The sequence below is a fragment of the Nannospalax galili genome, unplaced genomic scaffold, assembly GCF_000622305.1.
Source record: "Nannospalax galili isolate Female #2095 unplaced genomic scaffold, S.galili_v1.0 scaffold196, whole genome shotgun sequence".
NCBI lineage: Eukaryota > Metazoa > Chordata > Mammalia > Rodentia > Spalacidae > Nannospalax > Nannospalax galili.
Window position 1 is genome coordinate 570,871 of NW_008337421.1, and position 22,512 is coordinate 593,382.

General features: G+C 43.7%; 2 protein-coding genes, 1 long non-coding RNA gene and 4 other non-coding genes across 7 annotated transcripts in view; 2 read left to right on the top strand and 5 right to left on the bottom strand.

Annotated features, from left to right (window-relative positions):
* The window catches only part of Rnase4 (ribonuclease A family member 4), a 15,246-nt gene extending 14,340 nt beyond the window's left edge, over positions 1 to 906 (bottom strand). Inside the window, exon 1 of the mRNA XM_008832551.3 lies at positions 775 to 906. The gene's annotated coding sequence lies outside the window, so the exon portion shown is untranslated. The remainder of the gene's footprint in view (positions 1 to 774) is intronic.
* Positions 1 to 912, bottom strand: part of Ang (angiogenin) — a 14,174-nt gene extending 13,262 nt beyond the window's left edge. The window contains exon 1 of the mRNA XM_029563314.1: positions 775 to 912. The gene's annotated coding sequence lies outside the window, so the exon portion shown is untranslated. The remainder of the gene's footprint in view (positions 1 to 774) is intronic.
* LOC115070256 lies at positions 26 to 4,051 on the top strand. The gene is made up of 2 exons (XR_003849443.1): positions 26 to 696; positions 2,172 to 4,051. It is a non-coding gene; the product is annotated as an uncharacterized LOC115070256 (long non-coding RNA).
* Trnap-ugg lies at positions 1,236 to 1,307 on the bottom strand. Its single transcript has one exon. It is a non-coding gene; the product is annotated as a tRNA-Pro (tRNA).
* Trnay-gua lies at positions 2,240 to 2,327 on the bottom strand. The gene is given in 2 exon segments: positions 2,240 to 2,275; positions 2,291 to 2,327. It is a non-coding gene; the product is annotated as a tRNA-Tyr (tRNA).
* Trnat-ugu lies at positions 2,912 to 2,984 on the bottom strand. The gene has a single exon. It is a non-coding gene; the product is annotated as a tRNA-Thr (tRNA).
* A 5,543-nt stretch (positions 4,052 to 9,594) lies between the features above and the next one.
* Positions 9,595 to 9,676, top strand: Trnal-uag. Its single transcript has one exon. It is a non-coding gene; the product is annotated as a tRNA-Leu (tRNA).
* The last annotated feature ends 12,836 nt before the right edge of the window (positions 9,677 to 22,512 follow it).

Here is a 22,512-nt window from a genome sequence, read left to right on the forward strand (position 1 = left end):
TTTTTAAGATCAGTAGCGTTTCTTGAGTCTCTGTAACTAACTAAACACTAGCTGTTGGTAAAGATGTTATCTGAAAATCTGAGACTGCTTTGGGGAAGTTCGCCAGGTGCTATTCAGACAAATACATTACTTAGGTTTCTAGATCTTGCATTTATGAACTGATGATAAGATTATTACTGTCACCGATGGAAGATCTTGGTCCACAGAAGTCCCAACGATATTGGAATGTTTTCTACATTCCAATAAAGAAATAAAGATGCTCTGTATTCCGAAGCACTGTTGTCATTTGACATCTCAACAAAAGAACTGGATCCCAACAGACCAGTGAGAAAGCACAGAGGAGGTTGTTAGCAAATGGCTCCGAAAGTTTCACAACAGCACTAAGGGAGCTAAGGGTGGAGAGCCAGGAAGCAGAAAGCGTAAACATCAGGCCTCAAATGTTAGTTATGTGTGCACAAATCGGACGGGCCTGCTCTACAGATCTATCAAGCTAGGAAACCAGCAAAGCTTCAGTATTTGAGCAAACTCAGACCTGGCTTCCCTCCCTCCGGCCCTGGTTCTGGACAAAGGGGACGCACGCTGGACTCTAGCTGTGGAACGAACTGGTATCACTAACTCCTACAAGAAGTGCTCTGCCTCCTGCCATACCGCAGTCTCACAGGCAGGTCCTCTCCAAGAGAGCCACAACTGGCCCGGGTAAGAAAGAACCTCCCAGACCAAAACGCTCCTGGTTTGGAGAGCGAGAACGATGGAGGCGCAGGAGAGGGAACCCACCTTGGGAACCAAGCCAGGAGGTTCTGTTTGTCACCGCTTCTTCTAGCAGGATGCGGAGCTGATTTACAGACGCGATGTTCCGGCTGTGGATGTGGGTGGAGAGCCTGGCTATGCACAGGCATGGGGCAGGGTGCCGAGGAGCGGAGGGTGGGCGTTCCAGCCTCGGTGGGGACCGCACCCCATTTCTTGGAGGACGCCCCTCCCCCTTGGGTCCGCCATCAGATTGGCAGAGATGCCAAGGACAGCCGGGAGAAACATCAGCCACAGATGCTCCGGAGAGCCAGGAGGACCCTGGGAGGCTTCCCTGGGGGAGCTCCGGGAACACAGGAATTTAAGACCCGATCATCAACCTTATAGTCAAGCAGTATCGTCCTCTTTTGCAGGACAAGTCAAACTACAAGAAAGTTAGTACAGAAGTTAACTTTTTCCAGTTGTTGCCAAAGAAAAGAAAAAAAAGACCTGGGCTCGTCCGGGATTTGAACCCGGGACCTCTCGCACCCAAAGCGAGAATCATACCCCTAGACCAACGAGCCACGGCAATAGCCTGTTTTCCCAGTTTATCTGCTCTGTATTTGTTTGCCGCCAACTAGCTGCTAGTATGGTCCAGAGGTTTCGGGTCCTTTTTAACTCTTTATACACTTATATTTCTTTTCCTGCCTTTTAATTCTTCACCCATCCTTATCAAGTCCCACTCCATAACTCTGGGCCTAGCCCCTCCTAGTCTCCATCCTCGTCCTGGCCCCCTCTAGGCTCAGGATGGGGTCTGCGAGGCAGCCCTTCGGATTTCTAGCCTGCGCCTTACTCATCCCAGCCGGGAGCGAGCTGGGGCAGTCGGAGTAGCTGAGTGGAAGAGTGCGGCGCAGGCTGGAGACGCGGCGCGTTCGGCCTCACCAGCCCGACTCCGCGGTCCGGACCGGGATGCCGGGAGCTGGAGCGGGATGCGTGTGCAGCTGGCTGGAGGAGAATCCGCGCGGCTCCGGTTCCGATGATGCGGACCCTCCTGGTCTTCCTGAGAGCAATTGCGTTTCCACCCCCTCCCCGTGGCTTCCTCCGCCTGGACTTGCCTCTCCCAGCCTCACCCCAACTCACGTCCAGTCCTGGTCCTCCTTCCTGTCCTGCCTAGGCTTTTCGTAGAACACCTAAACACCTAAGTAAACGAAAGCGCCTCCTTGCCTATGAGTGTGGAGTGGGGGCACTTCGGGCTGAAGGTCAGTTAGGGGGCGTACTGAGGGCCGTCGGGCACGTGAAACACACCCGCGTGCCTAGAATGCTCTGGACCTTGCAGTCTTCGGCCTCTGAACTTGGGACTCGGCACATCAGCTGGAAATAAAAGCAAACACTGGAAAGTTCCTGCTTTTAAAGCCGTTTGTAAGAGCCACTTCCCTGTGATTTGCCAGGTGTGTCTCCACGAGAAAGAAGGAACCTTTACATCGTGGACACCTCTGGACCCCAAAACACAGGCTACTCCTTCGAGCCGGAATCGAACCAGCGACCTAAGGATGGCTGCCCAGGAAATCTACAGTCCTCCGCTCTACCAGCTGAGCTATCGAAGGAAAGCACGAGCTGTGTTCTCCTGACTGCCGTATTCAGAGGCCATAGACACCGCCGACTTTAGCCGAACAAGTGCCGGGCTGCTGGAGAAACCTGCTAGAGCCGGATTCCGCGCGCCCCCGGGATGGGCATGCGCGTGCGCGTGCGTGAGAGCGCGCTGGCGGAGGACCGCACCCGAGAACCCTGAACGCGGTCCCGGGCACGCGGGATGATCCTCGTCCCGGGCGGGGCAGTGCGCTGGCTGCAGGAGAAGCGGGGTTTCAGAATTCCCCGCGGCTCCACGCCTCTCCGTGAGCAGTGTCCGGCCTGCCCCGCGTGCGGAGCGGGTGCTCGGGAGCGGAGTCTGTCCCCTGCCCGCCCTGCGTCCTCTTCGCCGCGGGGAGCGGGTGCGCGCAGCCAGGGAGCGCGAAGGGGGCTCGGTTCAGCCGGGCAGCAGAGCCGCCCTGCCGCGTTAGGACAGGAACAAAAGGAGCCAGTGGCCGATTACCCACGAGCCTTGAGAAACTAGGAATAGCCACTGGCTTCAGGTTAAATGAAGTGCGACGAGGAGCAAGAAGTTTTCTTTGATATCAAAATTGATTGCTATAGGCCCCAGCGAGATTTGAACTCGCGACCCCTGGTTTACAAGACCAGTGCTCTAACCCCTGAGCTATAGGGCCCCACAGACTTCTAGCCTCTTTCTTTCCTAGAAAGGGAAATATTCTCTGACTTTTCAGTAGTCTGGAAAGCAAGCAAAATCTAGATCGTATTTTATCCCATATCCACACACAGTGTTGAAATGCAGCCTACTGACTCTTCCTGGTCTCACTGAGAATAGCTTAGTGGTGGACGCAGACAAGGACCAATACTACCCTAAAACTGGAGAAATGTGACCATCCCACACCGAGTAATACGTTAAAGATTCCCCCTCCCTCTTCATTTTGTTCCTTCCTTCATTCAGCAAACACCGAATTCCAATTCTGTGTCAAATTCTACAGAAAGAACTAGGGATTCAGATCGTCAATCCGAGTCACTGTCACAGTTTGCAGAACGGGGCTGCAATTTTCAAGAAAGTGCAATGAAAAGTAGGTATACCAAGTGTGACTTTCAAGTGACCTTTGGGGGGGCCTTAGGAGGCGGGAGTTAAGTTTCAAGATGAGAGGAGGTTGAGATTTGGACCAGTTGGGGACAAGGAGATCCTTAGTAGAAGAAAAATGAGCAAAATCCAAGGAAGACCATTAAGAGTGGTTAGATCTCCGCCCTTTTCCAGGTGACAAGAGATGAGAAGACACGTTAGAGGGAGACAGGAATGATGTGTAGACCCCTTCAGAAAACAGAAATGGAAATCCACCAAGTAAACTGGAAGGAGGAGAAACCAGAGTCGGGAACACCAGAGATGCTCGGACATAAAGCTGCAAACTGTTAACTCTTCTGGGGCTACAGGGAAAGGATGGGAGATAAGGGAAGAAGTCACTGAGATTAAATATGAAATCAGTCAAGAGAGAAAAAAAAAAACAAAACAAAAGACGATGATACCTGCAAGGGGGCGGGGGGGGGCAAGGAAGTTTGCGTCTATAGGATGTCTGGAAAAGACAGGGGTGCAGGAACAGTAGGGTGCAGGTGGACGAAACAGGTGAGCAGGGTGCACGTCCCGGGAATTATATAGTAGCCAGAACATGTCCCTGTTTAGAGTCCAGAGGACTAAGGTTAAGGTTAGATCAAATTACAAATTACCTAAGTCTAGGAGTACAGCTCAGTGATAGAACTCCCGCCTCAAATGTAAGGTCTTGGGTTCAATTCCCAGATTCACAAAAATAAATAATAAAAACTTGGCGTAGTGACTCCTGCCTGTAATCTCAGCACTGCAGAAACTGAGACGGGAGGATCTTGAAGCTCAAGGCCAACCAGGGATACACAGCAAGACTGTCTAAATAAGTAGATTAGTAAAAAATAAATTTTAATTTAACATCTATTTATTTTTGTGTTTGTATGGAGAATGCCACAGTGTGAATGAGGGATCAGAGGACAGCCCATCTTCTACCATGTGAGTTTCAGGAATAACAGTTATCCAATGAGTCATCTTGCCACCTCCGTGTGTGTGTGTGTGTGTGTGTGTGTGTGTGTGTGTGTGTGTGTATGTGTGTGTGTGTGTGGACAACTTTGTGAACTCAGTTCTCATTGCACCTTTAACAAGTTCTGGAATCGAACTCAGGTCATCAGACTTCACAGCAAGCATTTTTATTCACTGAGCCATCTCACCAGCTCAACAATTAATTTTATTTTTAATTACAGAAGTCATCCAGTCCCAGAGAGTATTTTCAAACAGCAAAATTTAGAAAGAAGGTTAAGTGTTATGAAGCATAAAAATTCTTGAAATATTCCAGAAGAGGAAAGACAAGCTATTTGAGTCAACATTTAAAGAGGCAATGACTAGAATTTTCAGGAGTGATGCAAGAAATTCACAAATTCAGTTGCCTTTCTCCATTGGTCTATTACCATAATAGGATGTGCAAGACTGGGTACTTTATAAGGAAAAGAAGTCAAGTTTGTCTCGTGGTTCTGGCAGCTTGCTGGCCAAATTCAGATATCATGAGGGCCTTGTGCTATGCCAATTCATGGAAGAAAGGACAAATGGGTGAGGGTGAACACCAGAGAAACTTGTGTGCCAGAGAAGGAAACTGCCAGGCTCCTCTTACAACAGTGAGTGCTGGTGGAAACTAACCCAGTTTTGCCAGCACAAGAGCACCCCAGAGAATGAATCGGTCTATTGTGAGGGTAGACCCTCCATCACTGAATCACCTCATATAATACTGCTATGTTTAGAACCAAATCCATATTGGGAACCACATCTTAACATTAGGAAGCCCAGTGAATCCAAAGGAGCATAAGCAGGTAAAAACCCACGCATTGATGTTATAGAGAAACTTCAAAAAAAAAAAAAAAAAAAACCAAAAACAAAATATAAGATATTGAAAACAGTGAAAAGATGGATGAGGAGGAACAGCGATTAGATCAGCAGGTTGTGCCTCTCCACTAAGCACCAATCCAGATGCTAGAGTGCCACGGAGCAGTTCACCTAGAATTCTAAAAACAGAATTCCCTTCAACACTGAAGACAAAGACCTTTCACTCTGACTTACAAAAACGTGAATTTCTCCTGATCATATCTTCACCAAAGAAAATTTCTATAGATGTATTCCAGGCAGAGATGAAAAATCAGGAATGCAAAAATGGCTGAACGACCAACAGAGTAATACATAGGAAAATGAAAATGGCTAGAGTAAGTAATAACAACCATCTGTGGGTTTGTAAAAATGAAGAATTAAGATAATCTGGTAAATATTTCATTGAAGTCAGAACTGGGATTAACAGAAAGAAAAGTTTCTAAGGCCACTGCAGTACCTGAGACAAGAACAATATTTTAATTAGCCTTGGGCTTTTAAAAACCATTTGTTATTTTTATTTTATGTGTATGAGTGTATTGTCTGCATGTATGTAAGTGCACCCCTGTCATGCAATGCTTGTGGGGGTCAGAAGGGGGTGTCAGATTCCCTGGAACTGGAGTTACAGATGGTTGTTAGCTGCCATGTGGGTGCTAGGATTCAACTAGGGTTCTCTGCAAGGGCAGTCTGTGCTCTTAACCACTGAGCTTCACACACACACACACACACACACACACACACACACACACACACAACCTTTTTTTGGTCACAGGGTCTCACTATGTAGCCCTGGCTGACCTGGAGCTCACTATGTAGACCAGGCTGATCTCAGATTCACAGAGATCCACCTGCCTCTGCCTCCCAACTGCTGGGATTAAAGGTGTGTGCCACCATACACCCAACCTAACCCTGGACTTTTAAGGCTGGGTATAGTGGGGCTCACCTGTAATCCCAGCACTTGAGACACAGAGGCAGGAGGCCCAGAAGTTCAAGGCCATCCTCAGTTACAAATTGAGCTCTAGGTCAGTCTGGGGTTATATAAGACCACATATCAAAGCAAACAAATAAAATTATCAAAACTTTAGACTTTTATAAATTACTTGAATTTTAATTTCTAGGCAGTTGTTTTAGTAACTTTCCCTGTTGTGAGATAAAATATCCTTACAAAAACAATTTAAGGAAGGAGGAAAGATTTGTTTTGGCTCCTAGTTTGAGAGCATAGTCTGTCAAGACCTGGAAGCCGAGCTGTCCAGGCTGCCTCCAGTCAGAAGAAAGTGAGCAGTGAATGTCAGTGCTCATCTGGGTTTCTCCTGGAAGTTGGGTCCTGGACCCAAGAATGTGGAATGCTGATGCCCACAGTTAAATTGGGTCTTTCCACCTCAGTTAACCTAATCAACATAATCCCTCCCAGAGGAGCTCTGAGGCTAACTTAATCTAGATAACCCCTCACAGTTGTGCCCAGAGGCTTTCATCCTAGGTGATTATAGATTCTGTCAAATTGGCCACCAGTATTAACTCTCACAACAATCAATAAAAGACCAGACATCCAGCCAGGCATGGTGGCGCACACCTTCAATCTCAGCACTTGGGAGGCAGAGGCAGGTGGATCTCTGTAAATTCAAAGTCAGCTTGGTCTACATAGTGCGGGCCAAGCCAGCTGGAGCTACAGAGAGACCCTGTCTCAAAAAGACCGAAAAAAAATATACATATATCCAAATGAGAGACAAAGAGCAATAAAAATAACCATTATGGAGAAATTTTAAAATGAAAAGGATAGATAAGACCTGGAGAATGGGTAGAATGGAACAGAATAATTGAAGATTTTAAATAAAATATGTCAACAATTATATTAAAAGTTCTATCAAAAGGGCTGGAGAGATGGCTCAGCAGTTTAGAAAGCTTCCTGCTCTTCCAGGGGATTCAAGTTTGGTTCCAGCACCAATATCAGACAGCTCACCTGTAACCACCTGTAACTCCAAGTCCAGGGGTTCTAGCCCTCTTCTGTCCTCAGATACCCACACACATGATATACACTCCCCCCTTGGGGGAGATGGTTCAGTGGTTACAAGTCATGGCTGCTCTTCCAGAGAACCCAGATCAATTCCCAGCACCCACATGACAGCTAACAACCATCCATTAACTCCAGTTCCAAGGGATCGAATGCAGACAAACACTCAAACACATAATAAGATAAAATAAAACTAAGCGGGGGACTGGAAAGATAGCTTAGCAGTTAAGAGCACTGGCTGCTCTTGCAGAGGAGCTGAGTTCGATTCCATGGCAGCTAACATCTGTCTGTAACTCCAGTTCCAGGGGATCTGACACTTCTTCTGACCTCTGAAGACAACATGGATGCACTTACGTACCTGCAGGCAATACACTCATATATATATATATATATATATATATATATATATATATATAAACGAAATATTAAAAATCCTAAAAAGATAAAAATAAAACTTTCTTGATTTTTAAAATTTTATTTTATGCGTATTCTGCCTGCATGTATGTCAGTGCACACCAAATGTTTCCTGTGGCAGTCAGAAGAGGGCGTTGGATCCACTAGAACTTAAGTTACAGACAGTTGCTAGCTGTCATGTGGGGGCTGGGTACTGAACCCTAGTCCTCTGCAAGAGCAACCAGCGAGCTTAACCATTGAGCCATTGTCCCCATCATATAAAAATTCGATGAAGAAAAAAAATCAGGCATGCAAAACGGCTCATCGGGTAAATTCACTCAGACCACTTTTGCTGGTGGTTTCTCTCCCGGTCTCTAGTCTCTTGAGTGACTCCTATTATTACCTACCTTAGGAGGTCAGCAAAGCACCAGGCTCTGAGAAGGGCCTATGCTGGTCAGGAGTTAAGATGCCAGTGACCTTTTGGGACCATCTTTTTTGGGCTAGATGCCCAATCTTTCCAGGCTGGAAAAATCAAGTTTTCAGCACACTCAGCGTGGTTTCAGTTTTAGAAAACAGTTCACATCCACACAAATAACCATATTTTAACTTTATTCTGTAAAGATGCTGTGATGGTTAATATCTATTGTCAATTTGATTAGATTTAAAATCACCATGGAAACACATCTCTGGGTGTGTCTGAGGGTTTCTAGAAATGCTTAACTGTGGAAGGAAGACTTACCCTGACTTACCATCAATGGCCTGGGGTCCCAGACTGAAGGAGAGGGGATAGCATCTGAGCATGCGCAACAATGTCGGCTTCTGACAATGCCACCAGCCCCGCAGAGCGTGCTGCTGGGTGGTGCCTTCCCCACCAGGATGGCCTGTGCCCTCAAGCAGTGAACCAAATAAACCAACCCTCTCTTCCTCCCTCTCTCCCTCCCTCCCTCCCTCCCTCCCTTTTTCTGTTGCTTTTGTCAGTATTTTGTTACAGCAACGGGAAAGTAACTAATACAGATGCTATTTCCGTGTAAGGTCACATTTTAAAGTACCATGAGTTCCGATTTCAACATATTAGCATATCAACACATAATAAAAGTCAAAAATTCTTATGCGACCACCGGGGAATGTGTCTTAGGAATACACTGTCCTACACATCCGATGGTTGTAAATTCCTTCCTCTTGAGAAGTGGTGATTAGGAGACAACGACTTTCTAATGAGTGCCACAGGAGGGTGACCTTTCTTCAACGTAGACTGTATATTTGCAAGAGAGTAAAGCAAAGTCAGGGACACATACTGCCTCTGGAAATTTGTTTCCAAATACACTGAAATTAATCAAGCGGAAGATGTGACTGGATGTTACCAGAGAACCACAATTTTCCGGCTCAGAGATAACCAAATTCGTTCAAACGTTCCCCAGTCGCACCCCCAGCCTTTTGCCGGAACTGTCACCTGTTTTTCTAGCTAACAGTAGTGAGTTAAACTCTCTGCTACGACCACACACCACAAAAGGGACATATCACCCAAGTGGCGTTCCGCGATTGCCACCCGTTGCGATCAGGACTTCCTTCTCTCGCAGGGAGCACGGAGGCCCGCGTTTGGTGGACCCTATGCCCAGCTCCGGACTGTGAGCCTCGGGGAGGAGCGGCGGGAGCAAGCTGGCATATCAGCAACCCGGGTGCTGGGAGCATCAGTCCGGCTCCGGGTCGCCAGGGACGCGCGGGAGACGCTTGGCTTTAAGGAAAATCTTCCCTTTTACTTTCCAGAGTGAGGGCAGCGGTTTGGGATCGGCAAATTCGAACTCCAATAGAGCGGAAGAGAAAAGCAGTTCTTAGAGAAAGGGACCCCTTGGAACTTTCCACCGGCTGGATGCTGGTCCTAGAGCACGGGTTAGGAAGAGCAGAATGTTGTAACTAGGAGGAGAAGTACACAAGAGTCCGCAAACGAGTTGGTAGTGTGGCCGAGCGGTCTAAGGCGCTGGATTTAGGCTCCAGTCTCTTCGGAGGCGTGGGTTCGAATCCCACCACTGCCAGTGTTTTCTTTCCCAAGTCATTGGCGGTTATTGCACAACTCTTCTCGCTGGCTGTGATCAAATGTAGTCTGTTTGAATTTTCTGAGCACCTTACACAAGACGGGGGAATGACTTCCGCCTACCTGCAGGGAACTTACCCTCTCTAGACTCCTTTCTCTCGAGTTCTCTTTGGCGCTCAGACTAAAGCATTGCCAAAGTTAACTTGGAAGAATTTCATACTGTGCAGATCTAGAAGTGTCCCTGCTGTAGGCAGCCTCTGCACTAGATTTCCTATACAATATTGCGTTTCCTGCCTGTGCCTCCGGCTTTAGTCCCTCTTCCACCCCATCCTCTTTCCTATAGGCTCCTCCCAAGTCCACCAACCAAGACAATTAAGAAAGTTGGGCCACGCAGGACACTAATCACCAGGAGGTGACTTTAAAAAAAAGAGCCAGCTGGGCGCGGTGATGCACACCTGTAATCCTAGCGCCAGGGAGGCTGAGGCAGGCGGATCTCTGTGAGTTCAAGGACAGCGTGGTCTGCACAATGAGTTCCAGGACAACTGGGGCTGCAGGGAAACCCTGTCTCAAAAAGACAAAAAAAAAAAAAAAAAAAAGCCAAAGAAAGACCATCTTGGCTCCCAAAGAATCCCAGGATGAGTTTGAAGTCACAGTCGCACTGCTTTTTGTTGGCTTGCTTGCTTTCGTTTGTTGTTGGTGGGGTTCTGTTTTGTTTTGTTTTAATTTTTTTTTTTTCGGGCGGGGTCTGGTGTAGTCCAGGCTGATCTGGAACTTGTCTGTACCTGAAGACGACCTTAAATTCCTGAATCTCCTGCCTCCACCTCCCAAGTGCTGAGATGACAGGTCTGGTCTTACCACACCTGGCAAGCTTTTGAGATCTTTAAGGAACATCCTCTCTTACTGCCGTTTGGGTGCCACGCTCTCTCTGTCCACCTGGATGAGCGTCTGGTACAAAGGAAGTATATTGGGCAGGACCCATCAAATCTAAGCTGGAATGCTAGACTTGGTTCTTCCTCGGCTAGAAAGGGATAAATGGGCTCATCTCGGTACGTGGTAATGAAATGTGACTGGCCTGTGTCTGATAGGAAGGACTGATACAATTGTCCATGCAATTTGTTACTCTAGTGAACCTCGGTAATGGTGATATACTGGACAGGTGATTCATCACTGTGGAGAGCTGTGCAGAGCATATTTAGGAGAAAATCTGATCTTTACTCACTAGATAAAAATTCTGCCTTTCCTGGGGTTGGAGAGGTGGTTCAGTGGTTAAAAGCACTGGCTGCCCTTGCAAAGGATCTGAGTTCGGTTCCCGGCATCCACATGGCAGCTAACAACTGTCTGTAACTCCAGTTCCAGGGGATTCAATGAACTCTTCTGACCTCTGTGGGCATTGCACAACCACAAGTGCACTTACATAGTGCAGGCAATACAATCATACACATAAAATCAAAATAATAAATATTTAAAAAGGGAGAAATACCACATTCAATACTGCATTAAAAAAAATTCTTCCTTTCTTAACCAAGTGTGATAAAAACTGTTCCCAAGCAATGTCAAATTTGACTCATGCTCACAAAAGCCAGAAGAGAGGATTGAAGCTCCTGGAATGGGGGTAAGATGCTGGGAAACCAAACCCAGGTCCTCTGTAAGAACAGCCAGTGCTCTTAACCACTGAGCCATCTCTCCAGCTCTAAATTTAAATTTTTTTAAATACAAAGATTTGGATTAAGTAAGGGAAGAGTTCTGGGTAATATGTCATAACAAAAATATGACTGATGTTAGGACATTTATTTATTCTCTCTTTCTCTTTCTCTCTCTTTCTCTCATCACCATGATGTGAACAGGCCTCCTCCTCTGCCAGTTGCTCCTGCCATGATGCATTGTGCCACTGCAAGACCAAAGCAATGGGCTCAAGTAACCACCAACAGAAACCCCTGAAACCTCAGGCAAAATAAACATTTCTCCTCCTCCCTATCCCTCCCTTCTTTTTTTCCTCTGGTGGGAGGGCAGGGAGGACTGGGTCTCATGTATCCCAGGCTAACCTCAAACTCTATGTGACTGAGGATAACCTTGAACTTCTGATTTATTTATTTTTATTTTTTAATGTGTATGGGTGTTATGCCTGCATGTATGTAAGTGTACCTGGGTCCTGCAATGCTCACGGAGTTCAAAAGAAGGTGTTGGATCCCCTAGAACTGAAGTTTTGGATGGTTGCTAGCCATCATGTAGGTGTTGGTATTCAAAACCTAGGTCTTCTGCAAGACCAGCAAGTGCTCTTAACTGCTGTGCTCTTTCTCCAGCTGAGCTTGAACTTCTGATCCACTTGCTTCGACTTCCAGAGTGCTGGAATTCCAGGCTTCCACTACCATGCCAGGTTTTGATGTTTCCTCTTTATTAGCTGATTATATTGGGTGTTTGTCATGGGGCATGGTGGCACATGCCTTTAATCTCAGAACTTGAGAGGCAGAGGCAGGTGAATCTCTATGAATTCAAGGTCTGCCTGGTCTACATAGTAAGTTCCAGGCACCTAGGGCTATAAGGAAACCCTGTCTCAAAAACCAAAAAGACAAACAAAACAGTTGACTAACACAATAGTCTTTGCTATGAAGTTTTAGGTTTGTAGAAAAATCACATAGGAAGTACAGTCACTGTATTTCTCGCCCCTATCCAGCTGCAACAGTGTCCCCTATCATTAATAATTTGCATTAATGTGATAAATTTGTTCAGATGAATAAACACTGAGACACTTTGATAACTCTATAGTTCACATAAAGGATCACTCTTTTTTTTTTTTTAATGGGATTTCAATATTCAGTTGACTGGCCTGGAACTTATTATGTAGACCAGGCTAGCCTCAAACTCAGATTCGCCTGCTTCTGCCCCTGGGATTAAAGGTGTGTGCCACCATGCCCAGCAGAGCTCAGTTTTTGTACTATATAATCTTTGACAAATACATAATTTCATGTATCTATCATTGCAGCACCACACTCTAAAAATGACCTCTACTCCATCTGACCCCTTTCCCTGCTCTCCATGAAGTCCTAGCAGTCATTTATCTTTTTAATATTTGCAGTAGTTTTGTCTTTTTCAGAAAGTTATGTGATTTATACCATATAGATATAGCCTTTTCAGATAGGCTGTGTTCGGGGTCCGAAAAATTCCCTGAATTGACCACTCGGACACTGAGCCTCAATAAAAAGAAGTGCTTTATTGAGGCCAACAGGCGGGGGACACAGACACATCTTGGGAGCTGCACTGCGACCCTGAGCAGTAAAAACACAGGGCTTTTAAGCATAAAAACTACAAAAACTACAAAGCAGGGACTTTCTATAGAAACCATACACAGAATAACCAGGAAAGGATTTGAAGAATCTAGGGCTGATTTCCAGAGCCTTAACCTATACAGCCATTGGCTAGCTTACCTGGTGCAGAACATTCTTCCTCTTCTGCCCCAGACCATTCCCATAGAAACCATGAACAGATGTACCAGGAAAGGGTTTGAACAATGGAGGGGTCAACAGAGTCAGGTGGAGGGCAGCTTTTTCTCAGAGTACAGGGAGGGGGTCTGAGGGCAGTCTTCTTCAGTTGCTTTCACTAAGAAGTATGCATTTAAGATCTGAAGAGATGGCTCAGCTGTTAAGAGCACTTGCTGCTCAATCATGAGTCCAAAGTTCAGATCCCAGCACCCACATTGGGCAGCTCACAAATGCCTGTAACTCCAGCTCCAAGGGAATGGACACCCTTCTGATTTCTACAGGCACCTGCACACACTGGTGCATAAACACACAGATACATACACAGAAACACATGCATACACACACATAAAATTAAAGTCTTTAAAAAGATAAATGTAGCTAGGTGTGATCTCAATACTCAGGAGGCAGAGAAAGGCAAATCTCTGTGAGTTCAAGGCCAGCCCAGTCTACATAGTGAGTTTCAGGTCAGCCAGGGCTACATAGTGAGACCCTGTCTCAAACAAAACAAAACAAAATAACAAAAAATAAATATGCATTTAAGTTCCTCTTTTTTTGTAGATTAGTCATTATCAAATTGTCTTTCTTTTACATTTCTCCTGTTACTAGTGGTAAGTGGACTGGGCATCTCCAGGTTCTTGGTCTCTGTGATCACAAATGGTTATCTGCCAACTTGACACAATCTAGAATCCATACCTGGAAACGTTCTGGAATATGTTTGAATATGTTTCCATGAAAGGGTAGTTCTTATAGGTTGTCAGCAGGAGAGACTTCTTTTATTGTTTGGAGCGGGGTATACATGGAGTTCAAAGCAGGTACGACCCTAGATTGCTAGGTATTGTTAGGTGCGTGTGTGCGTGGTACATACAAGTGAGGTCCTAGGTTGTCAAGTGAATTATTAGAACAGAGGTGTATGCATAGCCCAAGCCAAGTGGAGTCCCGGGCTGCTAGGCCCCTGTGCTTGTCTGCCTCATGACCAGTGATGGATGAAAGGTCCCGCTGCCCCTATCCCTGCCAGTACTGTTAACAGTGTGTGGGGATTCTGCCAACTTCTAAGTATATCGATTCTAATTATACATTATGGGACTGGGGAAATAACCACAGGATGAATTCAGGGAAGCACCAAATTCACTGTGAGTCAAACTTTAGCTAAAATTCTATTAATCGCCTGACCTCCATTAGTTGCTACTTTAATTGGAGCGCCACAATGCTTTCTGGGGTCTCCCGGAATCAGTGTCAATTCAGAACCGGTATCCACTAGGCCATGAAAAGTCTGATTGTTTCCTTTTTCCCAGTATATGATTACCCTAGCTAAAGGTCCTAGGTATCTCAGGGAAAGAACGGGAGAGAGGCTAACAGTAAAACTCTTTGGTACTGTAACAGGATTCTTCCTCAAGTGTACCTGCCCTTCCCTTCATTCAAGCTATTCAGGGTCTTTAATTAGCTCATGTCTAGAAATTTGTTGATGGACCATGATTTCCTGTTGCAATGATCCAAAGTATATTTCATTTGTTCTAGAGTTTTTCTGCTTATACAGATTAAACCAAATCTTAGTAGGCTTTTTATGTATTTTGTTCCTGGAAACACCATGATTGATTAGCCAGTTCCAGAGGTCCATACAAGTCATGCCATCATAGACAGTGCTTGCCTGTGCTGCCCATTATGGGAACTGCGACCACTCTGCCTTTGGTGATTCAATGCTACTCTGAGATCCAAATAAATGCAGTACATTTAATTCATCCAGCTGAGCAGCTGCATCTCTGCCCTAATGTCTGGCACCAGGAGAAGAACGACAAAGCTCGTCAGATGCACTGGTGCCCCTCTCACCATTTTATGTCTTATAGAACTAGTGAAGGGCACGTCCTCTGGGCCCTCTCACTATGGGATTAGGTTTTAAACAGCAAATCTGCTCCAGCATTTCAGCTTCCCTAAGCTTTAAAATCCCTTCATTGACAATAAGCCAAGGGCTATCACGCATCTCTAGATCCTTCTCACAAGGCCATCTTTTCATGAATACTTCAGCTAACCAATCAAAAACAATTCTTGGCACTTTTTTTTTTCACATTGTGTGACCTTCAATATTAAACCTAGACTGTTAGCTCAGTGGGTCCATATTGATAAGCTCAGCCTGATCCAGTTTTATGTTCCTTCCACAATTATCCCACACCCTCAAAATCCATTCCCACACAAATTCCCAAGACTTCTGCTTGAATGATTTAAAAAATTCATTAAGCTCTTTGAGGTGTACCTCACCCCCTCCTGGACCACAGTCTCTACCTCATCTCTAGGGGTCTGCTTAGCCTTGAGTCTAGTTATAGTTCCAGAGGTAATGATGGGTGGGGCCTTGGGGACATCTGCATTGTCTTGTTTGGCATCTCCTTAAGGGAAAGTCATTGCCTGCTCTACAGATAGCATTAATTCCCTCAGGCAAGAGTGGAAATGGTAATACTGCAGGGAGTCGGGGTTCAGAAGCATCTTCTACTAAGGGAGGAGAGACTATTTCCTCAGGAAGAGGAATGCGAGAATTCACTGCCCTGAGCCTCCCTAGGGTTCTCCCACACATCTCCATCCCAAGTCACAGGAGCCCCTTCTTTTCCAACCAGTGCCCTTACTTTAAGTGCTGATACCCTCCAACCTGGGAATTAAGTTCATGTCGTAGCTCAGCCAATCCTATGATTTGGGTTTGGTTTTCTGCAACTTGAGCTCTATGACTGCTGGAGAGAAGATTCTCTTCCGGGGTACACTTAGAAATCTTTATATTGTTTTATGCTCACCTGGAACTGGTTAATTTTATCACTCAGTTCATCTTTTTTTCATTTGTTACTTTATCCAAATATGTGGAAAGGAACCAGCTAGCATCATTATTTTCCTTACTTTTATATGTGCTTTTTGCTACCTCTGTGACTTCTCTGGTAAGTTACATGTTAAGACATTTTCCTAGACTGTTTTCTTATTGCTGAATTTGAGTTCTTTGTATTTTTTTAGATACTGGTTAGAGAGTTTCTTTTATTTTTGGTCTTTGAGACAGGGTCTCCCTGTAGCCATAGCTGGCCTGGAACTCACTATGTAGACCAGCCTGGCCTTGAACTCACAGTGAGTGGGATTAAGGGCGTGTGCCACCATGCCCAGCTGTGAATTTATTAACTTTCCATCTTCAACTTTATTGATTTCTACTATAATTTTTAAAAAACATTTTATTTACTATTTTTATTTTATAAGTATGTATGTATTGCCTGTATGTAGGTAAGTGCACCTGTGTTGTGCAATGCCCACGGAGGTCAGAAGAGGCTGTCGGATCCCCTGGGACTGGAGTTATGGACAGTTGTTAGCTGCCATGTGGGTGCTGGGATTCGAACCTGGGTCATCTGCAAGAACAGTCAGTGTTCTTAACTGCTGAGCCATTTCTCCAGCCCCTCTACTATAATTTTTACGGTAGTTCATTTGGATTTAATTTGTTCTGACAGTAGAATCTTAGATTACTGACTTTAGATCTTTTTTCATTTCATTTTCAGTGTTATAAATTCCCCTTAAAGAGCTGCTTTTATTGCACCCCATATATTTGTTGTATTTTCCATTTTTACTTCAAATCTTATTTTGAAACTTCTTATTTAACCCATGCATTACTTAGAAGTATGCTGTTTGATGTCAAATATTTAAGTATATTTCCAGGTATCAGTCAGTTATTGATTTCCAGTTTAATTTTGTTGTAGTAACAGAAAATACTTTATATAATTCTGGGGGTGGGGGGACAGCATCTCCCTGTAGCCCCAGCTGGCCTAGAACATACTATGCAGACTAGGCTGGACTTGATCTCACAGAGACCCACCTGCCTCTGCCTCCTGAGTGCTAGTATTAATGTTGTGTGCCACCACAACCGACCTTTTTTTTTTAAATGATGATTTTTATTCTTTTAACATTGTTTATGTGTGCTTCATGGTCCACAGCATGGTCTACTTTGGTGAATGTTCATGTGAGCTTGAGAATAATCTTTGTTATGCTATGATTATATGAAGCAATCTACAAATTTCCAGACAGATCCAGTTGATTGATGGTGCTTCCTATGCTCATTTTCTGCATATTAGATCTGTTAGTTATTGACAAAGGGCAGTTGTGGTATCCAGTGATGCTAATGGACTTGCTGAGGCTTCCTTCAGTTGTATTAGTTTTTACCCTGTGTACCTTGAGGTGCAGACACAAACTGCTATGCATCCTTGGAGGAGTCTCCTCAGTTATTATATAAGATCCCCTTAGTTTCTGATAATTTTTCATACTCCAGAGTTTGCTTTGTCAGAAATTATCATAGCTACTCTTGATTAACTTTAGCATGAAGTATCTTTGCTATTTATTTACTTATTTATTTATTGCTATGATAGGGGTTGAACCCAGGGCTTTATGCATGCCAGGCAAATGGTCTTCTGAGCTACATTTCCAAGCCTTCCTTAGTGTTTCATTATTTTTAATATGTATGTGTGTGTGTGTATACATCTTGAAAGTGTGTTTCTTACAGACAGCATATAGTTGGGTCAGTGTTCTTTGAATTCACTTGAGAGTCTTTGAGGTTTATTTAGACTATCCACGATGTAAATAACGATTTAAATAATTAGATCACTACGCACATATTTGCTAGATGTTTTATATGTGCTATTCTTGTTCATTGCTTCTTCCTGTTTTTTCTTGCCGTTTGTGGATTTAACTGAGCATTTTACATGATGATATTTCTGTCTTCACTGGGACATGTTATAGTTATTTCATTTTATTTTTAAAATTTATTTATTTAATAACCATATGATTAGAAGAAGCATTTCATTACAGCATTAACATATTCAATGACAATTTCCAGTGCATCTCTTTCAAATTTGGCTGTAATTTTTATGTTCGTAGTTGAATTAATAGTGAACTCAGTATAAACCCTATAAGACATCAAATTAAATGAGGTTTTAATCTTTAAAAAGATCTCCATTTCATTTTAAAATATACTGTTTCATATAGAAAAATTCATTCTTAATGCTTCTAACACTTAGATGTTTGCACATGCGTCTCTAATGTCTATGTATCTTATTATTACTAATCACAGTCGGTTACTTTCTGAGATCCACCTGAGCATGGATATAAAATCATCAGGTAGATTTTAATGGTAATGTGTTTCACCTCTACTAATTAACATGGAGCAAATTTTTATGCTTCTTCTTCAAATATAACTCATTATTTTTTATTTGTTGATTTTTTTGTGTATTTCATACAGAATGTCCCAAACAATCTTATTCATCTATATACCCACATGCCAAATGGCACCCTCCCATAGTCTCCCCCAACCCCACTGGAGCCCATATACTCTATCATCCCTGTTACTGTCCACTGTGTTGTCAGTGCACCCAGCCAATCTCCAGTGCTTGTCCATCTGCTGAATCTAGTCAGCCTATCTAGAGTTCCTTGTTTTAGGAAGATCAGCTCTTCCTCATCTAGCAGCAATCAGTTGCTAATATTCCTTTAGATAAGATTGGGGTCTGCTGTTCATTGTCCCAGTTCTATGCTGGGTTGCTGTCTGGGAGTCTCTTGGGCCACCCTGGCCAACAACTCAAAGGAAGGTATCTCCTGTCTGGAATAGTTTCTTGTTATGTAGCTTTTAGCTATACACATGGACTCTTAAAGGATTATACTGATCCCTTTAATCTTTGGTTATACTTTCCTTTCGGGTGTTTAAGACCATATAGTTGGCCCAGATAAACCAATTTATTTTTACTCTTAAGGCTGTTTGAGGATCTGTTCCTCAGGGGTCACTTGGGCTTGGGAGAAGCCCCTGGCTCCTTTTACCAGTTCCATCTATGTGAAGACAAGTCAAAGTTCCTGCTCGACTATGGCTGGCTTCACTTGGAAGCATGGAGGAAATGTTTCCTCTGTGTTGACCCTCCTCTTTGTAGACTGGACACTGGTTCAAGTCCATTTGGTGGGGTCTTGTTGTGGGTTCTCCTCAGGCCAGCTGTGAAGACCCTGACCTGGATCATGTCCCCTGCTAATTAGGAGGGGGCAAGAGGCGCGGAGTCACGACACACAGACCCCGGGAGGTGGGTAGAAGCAAGCACTAGGCAAGGTGCTGCAGGCTCGTTTAATGCAGGAGAGGGCGGGCCTTATATTTCCCTTTTCTCCACCCCCAAGTCCCTTTAGTCAGCATATCGTTTTCTGATTGGTCCGCGCCACACAGTCTGTCAGCAGTCACTGGGCTCGCCAGCAGGGTATGGAGGCGTGGGCTCCTTTTGGCGGATTATTGCAGACCAAGCAGTGAAGTGAATTCTCGCTGAATCCCAGGGCTCTGGGTCTGCACCATCTTTGGAGGCCTCCTGCTACAGGGTCTCCATGGCCTTCTTGATCAAGAGGACAGGTGACCCACCACAGATACAGGGTATTTTGAGAGATACTCATAATCCCCTAGAGCTTAGGTGACCTAGGAGGGCAAGGAGCAAAAACTGTCCTTTATGTCCCTCTGACCAAATTAGTATAGGCCTCAAAGTATGGCTGTTAAACATCCAAGAAGAATAGTTCCACCAGTCTGGTACTTTTAATTATCATGTGCTATGTAGATAAAGCTTGGGAAAACACCAAACATTCTCCGATAAACCTTGCCTAGACATGTATTATATTCTTTGAGCTAGTTGTATGTATAATTTGTCAGTAGGTTGTTTGATTAATGTGGTTCCCTCTGGTTTTCTAAAACTAGCTAGGCATTATTTATCTCTCACATTCTCTAACCCTTCCACTATGGTTACCCCATTTAAAGTGCCCCCATTTTCCCATTTCTTCCTTAATAATACCCTTCTCCTATGGTCCCACCTTCTTTCCCTTTACCCCCAATATTCCTTGTATAGCCTTCCCTCCCCGCCCTTAAAATAACCCCATTTTTATCCATATCTCCCTTATTAACACCTGTTTCATCCTGGTCTTCTCTTTCAGATTCTTTCTTTTCCTTTCCCTCCCTGGTTCCTTTTCATTATCCTGGTTCCTGTAGTTATGTCTGGGTATATAATCACTTATAAGGAGTTGGTGCTAGAATCCACACATGAAGGAGACCATATGTCATTTTTTTTCTTTCTTTTTTTTTTCTGAGTCTGTGTTACTTCAATTAGTGTAACAGTTTCTAGTTCCATCCATTTACCTGCATATTTCATGATTTCATCTTTCTTTACTGACGTATAAAACTCCACCATATAAATGAACCACATTTTCATTATCCACTCATCAGCTGAGGGACACATAAGTTGTTTCCATCTCTTAACTATTGTGAAAACAGCAGCAGTAAACATGGATGTACAAGTGTCTTTGCAATAGGATGAGTTCTTTGGGTATATGCCAAGGAGTGGTATAACTGGGTCAAATGGTAGGTACATTTGTAGTTTTTTAATGGTTCTTCACACTGCTTTCCATAGGGGCTGAAGAAGTTTGCAGCCCCACCAGCAGTGGATGAGTGTTCCCCTTTCCCCACATCCTCTCCAATATTTGGTATCACTTGTTCTCTTGATCTTAGCCAGTCTGACTGGCGTAAGATGAAATCTTAAAGTGGTTTTAATTTGCATTTCCCTAGTTACTACTGACGTTGAACACCTTTTAAGATGCTTCTTGACCATCTTTTTTTCTTCTTTTGAGAACTCTCTGTTCAGCTCCTTAGCCCATCTTTTAATTTGATTACTTCCTTTCTTGATTCTTTGTTCTTTGAGTTCGTTATATATTCTGGATGTTACATCTCTGTCAGAATGTCGCTGGTGAAGATTTTCTCCCATTCTGTGGGTTTTCTCTTTGCTTCCCTGGTTGTCTCCTTTGATATACAAAAGCTTTTCATTTTAATGAGGTCCCATTTGTTGATTCTTGACCTTATTTCTTGAGCAATTGATGTCCAGTTCAGAAAATCCTTTCCTACGCCTGTATCTTGTAGGTTTTTTCCCAGTGTTTTCTTCTAACAGTTTCAGAATTTCAGGTTTCACACTGACATCTTTGATCCATTTGGAGTTGACTTTTGTGCAAGGTGAAAGATAGGGGTTTAGTTTCATTCTTCTACCAGTTGAGATCCAGTTTTGCCAGCACCATTTGCTGAACATGCTGTCTTTCCTCCAGTGACAGTTCTTAGCCCCTTTGTCAAATATCAGGTAGCTGAAATTGCATGTACTCATATTTGGGTCTTCAGTTTTGTTCCAGTGATCACTGGATCTATTTTTCTGCCAGTACCATGTTGCTTTTATGACAATAGCTCTGTAATATAGTTTAAAGTCTGGTATAATAATCCCCCCAGCATTGCTCTTGAAACTCTTGCAAGAGCAATAAGACAAGAGAAGGAAATTAAAGGAGTGATAATTGGAAAAGAAGAGGTCAAATTATATCTTTTTGAAGATGATATGGTATTATATCTAAGAGATGCCAAAAATTCCACCAGAAAAGTCCTAGAAATTATTAACATGTTCAGTAATGTGGCAGGTCTTTTGTGCTTCCATACGAATCTTTGAATTGTTTTTTCCAACTCTGTGAAGAATGTCATGGTGATTTTGATCAGCATTGCATTGAATCTATAAATGACTTTTGGTAAAGTGGTCATTTTCCCAATATTAATTCTTCCAATCCATGAGCATGGTAATTCCTTTCATCTTCTGATGTCTTCCTCAATCTCTTTCTTTAAAGACTTAAAATTTTCATTGTAGAGGTCTTTAATGTCTTTGGTTAGGTTTGTTCCAAGATATTTTATTTTATTTTATGTTTTGCAGTTATTGTGAAGGGGAGTGTTTCCATGTGCTCTTTCTCTGATTGCTTGTTATTGGTATATAGAAAGGCTACAGACCTTTATAGATTCATTTTGTAACCTGCCACTTTACTGAATGTGTTAATAATTTCTAGGACTTTTCTGGTGGAATTTTTGGCATCCCTTAGATATAATATCATATCATCTGCAAAAAGGGATAATTTGAGCTCTTCTTTTCCAATTATCACTCCTTTAATTTCCTTCTCTTGTCTTATTGCTCTTGCAAGAGTTTCAAGCACTATGTTAAAAAGAAGTGGAGATCATGAACAGCTTTGTCCAGTTCCTGATTTTAATGGGAATACTTCCAGGTTTTCTCCATTTAGAATGATGTTGGCTGTGGGTTTGCTGTATATAGCTTTAATTATGTTAAGGCTGTTCCCTCCAGTCCAACTCCCTCTAGGACTTTGAACATAAATGCATGCTGAATTTTGTCAAAAGCCTTTTCTGCATCTATTGGGATGATGATGTGGTTTTTGTCTTTGAGTCCATTTATATGATTAATGATGTTTATTGACTTACATATATTGAACCATCCCTGCATCTCTGGGATAAAGCCAACATTATCATGGTGGATGGTCTTTTTGATGT